Source organism: Heloderma suspectum, chromosome 2, assembly GCF_057233095.1.
Source record: "Heloderma suspectum isolate Gila_16-S chromosome 2, 16-S_ref, whole genome shotgun sequence".
NCBI lineage: Eukaryota > Metazoa > Chordata > Lepidosauria > Squamata > Helodermatidae > Heloderma > Heloderma suspectum.
Window position 1 is genome coordinate 275207708 of NC_139459.1, and position 6455 is coordinate 275214162.

General features: G+C 48.3%; 1 long non-coding RNA gene across 1 annotated transcript; it reads right to left on the reverse strand.

The window, feature by feature from the left end:
* Positions 1–1600: 1600 nt before the first annotated feature.
* LOC146354589 (uncharacterized) lies at positions 1601–5471 on the reverse strand. Its single transcript, XR_014788448.1, has 4 exons — positions 5355–5471; positions 4301–4329; positions 2161–2273; positions 1601–1820 (listed from the first exon to the last, which is right to left on the reverse strand). It is a non-coding gene; the product is annotated as an uncharacterized LOC146354589 (long non-coding RNA).
* Positions 5472–6455: the final 984 nt, after the last annotated feature.

Below are 6455 nucleotides of genomic sequence, written 5' to 3' on the forward strand. Positions count from 1 at the left end.
TCTCTACTAGGAGCAGGGAGAGAAGTTATAGAGGGGAGCAATCTTTATTGACAAAAATCAAATAAAGGTGGATTTAAGAAATGAGAGAAATTAATAGAAGTGATAAGATATTAGAAGTAAGATATAAACCTATCTATTTAGGGGAAACATATGTGAAGGAGACATAGGGAAGACATGGTAACAAAAAATAGGAAAAATAAAATCACACTGTGTTACTGTGCACACTCCCTGCTCTGCAGGGTTGGGAATCCTTCCGCTGGTGGAATGACGATTCTGGATCCAATCTGATGTATTCTTCTCCTGCCTCTAAACCTGGTCCCTTGAACGATAGCTTTTTTTTGCAGGAATATACTATTTTCGGGTTGGATTCAGATTTAGGTGTGAGCAATTGCGCTGGTGGAATTGGACTTCCCTGCCCCCTCATTCCCATGGCAGCCCCTCCAGCCCCCTGAACTGTGTGGTGAAGGGGGGGTGTCCCCCAAAATCAGGCTGAGGGACCTTCTGTGAGCAGAGCCCTTCCTCTCATGGAAGCTCCCTTCCTCTTGCAGAAATCAGATCCTGAATACAACTATGTTTGTCTATCATCTGTCTGTCTGTCTGTCTGTCTGTCTGTCTGTCTGTCTGTTCTGTCTACAATCTATCCATACTGGAGGAAAAAATGGCAATAAAGCCACCATTTGCATTCCCTCATTCACTCTCATGCACGCACACCACTGATGTTGTTCGCTCACACATGCCCATTCATCACCATTGTGCCACATACAGTTAGCTGCCTCAGACTGTTAGGAAAGGAAAGGCAGGGTGGCGTTACTACTCCTGCTCCTACTCCTGCTCCTACTCCTACTCCTGCTCCTACCATGCCTTCTCCCTTCTCTGCCCACGTCCTGCCAGCAGCCCCAGCTGTCTCGACGTCTTCTCTTGTGTCTTGTCTTGTGACACTTTTGGCAAATGCCTGAGCAGCCGATATTCTCATAAAGCATTTTATAACTCCTACACAGCCGAGCCTACAGCAGATGAGCTGATGGGGAGGAGGAGGCTGTGGATGGTCCTGGGCTGAGTACGTGTGCATGCTGGTGGTTGCCTTTGCCTGTGCACGTGTTCCTGAATACCAGCAGGCGAGACCAGCTTGCTACGATACGGGGGTCCCAGCTGCAGATCCAGATATGGGCTAATTGATCTCACGCCAAGTCCGGAAAGCTGGGAAATGTCAGAATCCAGCTTGCGCACTCATGCACTGCGCGTGAGGACGATTCTCTCCTCGGGATGCCTCCCGCATTGACCTGGTGCTCTGGACAGCTCTTTGGCGGCTGTTGGGGGCACAATGGTGCCAGAAAACAAAGCGCACAAGCAGAGTCATTCCTGCACACTCAATGGAAATGGCTTTACCAGGAGACCACCAAAGAGCTGGGGGAGGTGGCATGCTGGTGAGACTCTCCTCATCTGCTGTCTCCCCCCGCCCCCCCCCCAAATCCTTGGGAAAGTCACAGCAGCACTGGCAGCATGTGGGGATGGAATCGGGGTGGCTGCCCAGATTCCATCCCAGTAAAATGGAATGCAGACGGAGAGATGTTTGTCCCAAAAGAAGGACCCCAGGCAGATTACGATGCTCAGCTTTATTGATAAGAGAAATTAAGATGTTGCGAGAGAGTCACTGGCTAAGAGAGCACAAGCAGAGGGAAGGAGGGATTTCTTTGTGGTGATGCTGTGAGCAAGGCGTGAAATGAGCTGGATTTTCCTTAGTGGATGCCCCTCACGCACTTTTACGGGGACACTCGCTGCACCTGTGTTCCAAGCACCTCACTTTAAGCCGAGGGTTCCGACTGGTGAGAGAAAGACAAAACACAGAACATGAGAACATGATACAAAGGCTCCTCATTACTCATGACACAAAGAATATATCAGGGGGAAGGGCTGTGAGATGTGTGGAAACTGGCAACCCTTGCTGCATGTTCTGCTGCTGGTGGCACGATAGCAAAGCATCCCCCTGTCCATCTTTCATTGCTCGCTGACGTCACAAAGTTCTGGGCAAGAAAAGTTAGAGCCCAGCCTGAACAAAGATGGATTGCAGCATGTCTTACGTGGGCTCCGAATTCAGGGCTGCCCACTGGAAACTCTACTCAAGCGTTTCATTTGTTCAATATAAGTGAAACTGATACTCACGCCTCTGCATTACAGTACAAACAGTGGTTGTTGTATGTGACCCCATCAGTACCACAGTGGAGGCATCCGATACTATTACTACACTGTCTGGGATAGCCAGGTTCACACTCATGCTGCAGAGAGAGGGAGAGAGAGAGAGAGACAGGGAGAGAAACATGCATTTTAAAGTCTTTCTCCTCTTCAGCTTTAGGCTACAAGACATAATCTTTGATTATCACAAACTAAATGATACAGAGTTGGAGTAAGCACATAAGATGCTCATTCTCCCAATATTAAATTACAGTGTACAGGGCAAGCTGATTGTGTGAATCATCCTGCCAGGAGGTAGCCACCCATCTCATCTGAAGGCAGCCAGCCAGCCAGCCAGGTAACCATCCTAGGTATATCTGGTCTTTCCCAATGAGAAAACAGTCTGTGACTGTTTCTCTCTCTCTCTCTCTCTCTCTCTCTCTCTCTCTCACACACACACACACACACACACACACAGACACACACATGTAGACATGTCAGGCAAAACACCCCCTTGCTCCCCACCCCCGAGAACACTCCCTACCACTCCACCTTATCTTTGATTTTTTTCTGCGTGGCTGGGCACGCTTCAAAACTGAGTGCTGGGCTGCAGCCACAGGATGCCTCTGGAGCCCAGATGAGGCCCAAAGGCATTCTGGGAAATAAAAGCGGCACTGGAGGCATGCCAGCCTCCCAGGTCACGTTTTAACTTAAAAAAATAAAATAAGAATCATGTGGGCTGGGGAGTCTGGCAGGTGCCAATAGGGTTGGCGGAGAATTTCTCCCCGAAACTTCGGGGGGCCGGGCGCCAACATGTTCGGCCCCCCGAACAAGTTCCAGGGAGAAATTCTCCGCCCCCCCGCCCCCCGGCCACCCCCGGGATGGGACTTACCTTTGGCGAATGTCCCTCCCGGCGGCAGGTCTGGCCGGCGGTTCGTCGGGTCTTCGTCCGGGGTGGGAGTGGCAGCCGGTCTTTCGACCGGCTGCCGCCGCCGCCATTCCAATAAAAGGAAAAAAAAAACAAAACGCCCCCGTGATAGGCTACGTGACGATTAACATATCCTATCACGGCTAGATTTGCAAAGTCAGCTGTGATAGGCTACGTAAATCGTCATGTAGCCTATCACGGGTGACTTAAAAAAAAAAAAACACGTACGGATAATGGCGGCCCCCATAGGGAGCCGCCATTCCCGTTCCTTATTTGGTCGCCGTAGTCTACGTAAAGATTTACGTTGCTGCCACTGCAGCAACATATCTGTCAGCAGAGGGGGACAGCAGAAGGGGATGGGGTCTGCCCAAATGCCACAGGGGTTGAACACCGGCCATGGGCTATGTATTGCCCACCACTGTTATAGATGAACACCTCAAGTCAAGCTTTGTGCTATAGAAGATAATACCCTGCTGGACACATGTGGAAAGGTTCAGCCCTCCTCTTTCCTCCAATCAGTTTGTGGAGACACAGACAATGGGCAGCAGCACCCAACAGGTGCTGGCCACCACTGATTTTGTCCTGCAAGTGAGACCTACCACTTGTGCAAAGGAGATCTGGCATTTCTGGGAACAGCCACAAATGAGTGGGAAGACTCATTTCTGAATGGGGAAGGTCAGTAGAGCTATGTCTACCCATCCCGACCCAGAAACAATTGTTCCTGGTCATTTGGGGGCTTTCTATAGGAAGTGTGAAAGCTGGATCCCGCTTGTGCAATGGAGTCTGCAGCAGGAGCTGGTTGCACAACAGCCCCGTTGGACACTGACCCAGATTGGCATGCTCTTCCATACCGAGGTTAAAAATAATGCCTCCTTTATCATTAGCCGACATGGCATTTGCCTGTCCTGGCTACTGGGAGAAGGCAGAATCCATCTACCTGGTGATCTCCAAAGCCCCCCAAGCACAGCCACCTCTGCCTAGGGTGCAATTACTTCCTTGAATGCTGTTCTTCCTTCTTTCAACGTGACAGAATCGCAACCTTACAATTTCACCATGCAAATCTGCCAAATTGAAAAGAAACACTGTACACATTAGTTTCATCCATAACATTGTTCTTCCTTGTTCTTTACCCTCCAGCAAAAAGATCACATATTTTAATTCTCAGAAACAGGGAGGGAAAGAGAAGACATAGCTGGCACTCACATCATGGTGGTGGTGTCCGAGGGCAACCCCTAGAACCAAAAGAACAAACATATAAAAGCTATAAAGAAAACCATGTGTTGAATCACATTCCATTAAAGAAAGATCTTTTCACTGTAGAAAAATGGAAAGCTGTTCATACTAGCTTTACTATCTCTGTATATATAATATATGGGCATGGGTATTGAGATATAGCCAGATACAAATTAACCTAACTTCAGTCCAGAAGTGGAGAACAACTATGAGCAGGTTGCTAACATCCCCTTTTCAGGCAAGGTCCTCAAGCACATGGTTGCTGTTCCACTGTAGGCATTCTTTTATGAAGTTGATTTTCTAGATCCAATTCAGTTTGGCTTTAGGCCAAGTTTTGAGACAAAAACTGCCTTGGTCACTCTGTGGGATGACCTTTGCCAACAGTGAGACAGGAGGAGTGAGACTCTGTTGGTCCTCCTGGACCCCTCAGTGGCTCTCCAAACCATTGCCCATGGTATCCTTCCAGAGTGGCTCTCTGGGTTGGGATTGAGGGCACTGTTTTACAGTGGTTCCATTCCTACTTGGACGGTTGCTTCCAGAAGGTGGTGCTAGGGGATTATTGCTCTGTTCCATGGCAATTATATCATAGGATTCCACAGGGCTCAATTTGACCCCCATGCTATTTAACCTTGACATCAAATCATTGGGGGAGGCATGAACTGAGGTGCCGTCAATATGCCAATGACACCCAGCTCTACCTTTCCTTTTTATCAAACCCAGGTGAGGCAGTGGATGTCCTGAATCTGTGTCTGAGCAGGGTAATGGACTGGCTGAGGGCCAACAAACTGAAGCTCAAGCCAGGCAAGATGATGGTACTGTTAGCAGGTTGTTCATCTGTCTGGTTGAGTGACGTTCAACCTGCCCTGGAGGGGGCTGCCCTCCCCTTGAAAGACACAGCTTGGGGACCCTGAGAATGTCCATGGATTATTGTGTTCCTTGGTGGGCTGGAGTGCATAATGGGATCTGAGTCTCTAAAGGAGTGTGTTATAGAAAAGAATCCTTTGCACCATGATCTGTGACTCACCAGAGCACAAGAAGAACAGAGCCAGGAGCAGAAAGAATGCCACCTTCATGACTGTGTGAGAGGGTGTAGTCCCAGCTGAGTCTCTGCTAGTGCTCTTCCAAGGAGATGCTTCTCAGAGTCCACCGGCAGGGATGATGTTCTACATCTCTACCAGGACTTCCATTTATATAGGCATGTATCTGAAACCTGGATTATGAAATCACCCCTCCAAGTAATATTTTGATGTGGAAATGTAATATTACAGAGGTCTGTGGTGAGTGTAGCAATTTCAGTCCTTACTCATCTGTGCAGAGCCCAGAAGGATGCAAGGAAGACATGGCAACCAGCTTCTTAGGAAACAGTAAGCAAAGTAGCTTATTGTCTTGATCCTATGTCATAAGCAAGAACATAATTTCCTGATTAAAAGGGCATAATGACAAACTGCATATAGTAGTCCACAGAGCATCAGTGTTTGAAAACAATTAAAGAAAAGACACCATACAATTCTCTGTGAGCCTCGTGAGATCTGTCTACATAGTTTTCTAGATAAGAATGATGCAGTTTCACCACTGGGAAAGCAAGCAGAGCTCCTTTTTCTGCTAAATGCTACTGTTGTTGTTGATTCACCCAGTGGTGCCATCCAACCCCAAATCGAGTTGCGTTTGGATCTCAGTTTCTTGTAAATGCAACACTAAAGCAGACAATTGGGAGGACCTTCAAGCACTTCAAGCCCACAAACACAGCAGTCCTGTGCGGGGGGTGTGGGGGGTGGGCACTAGATTTTCACCTGCTTGTCCCTCCTCCAGCCTCTTTGTGTTGATCGTAACCCCCTGTACAGATGACCCTGTACACTCCAACAAACAGAGATTGAAAACACATAATTTATACCCTGCAAAAAAGAGTAGGATTATATAGAATCCCATTGAATCCCATAGGCCAAAGTCTAAGGACCAAACAGTAGTGGCACAGCATATTCTCTGGGACCTACCTTTTAGGAACGAGCAGAGCCTCATTAAAACAGTGGTTTCACCTCATTCCTGCAATGCAGTCCAGAAGGCACCATGTTTGATGGTGCTGAATGCTGCTGAGACATCCAAGAGTACCAAGGGCCCCTGTCCTCTG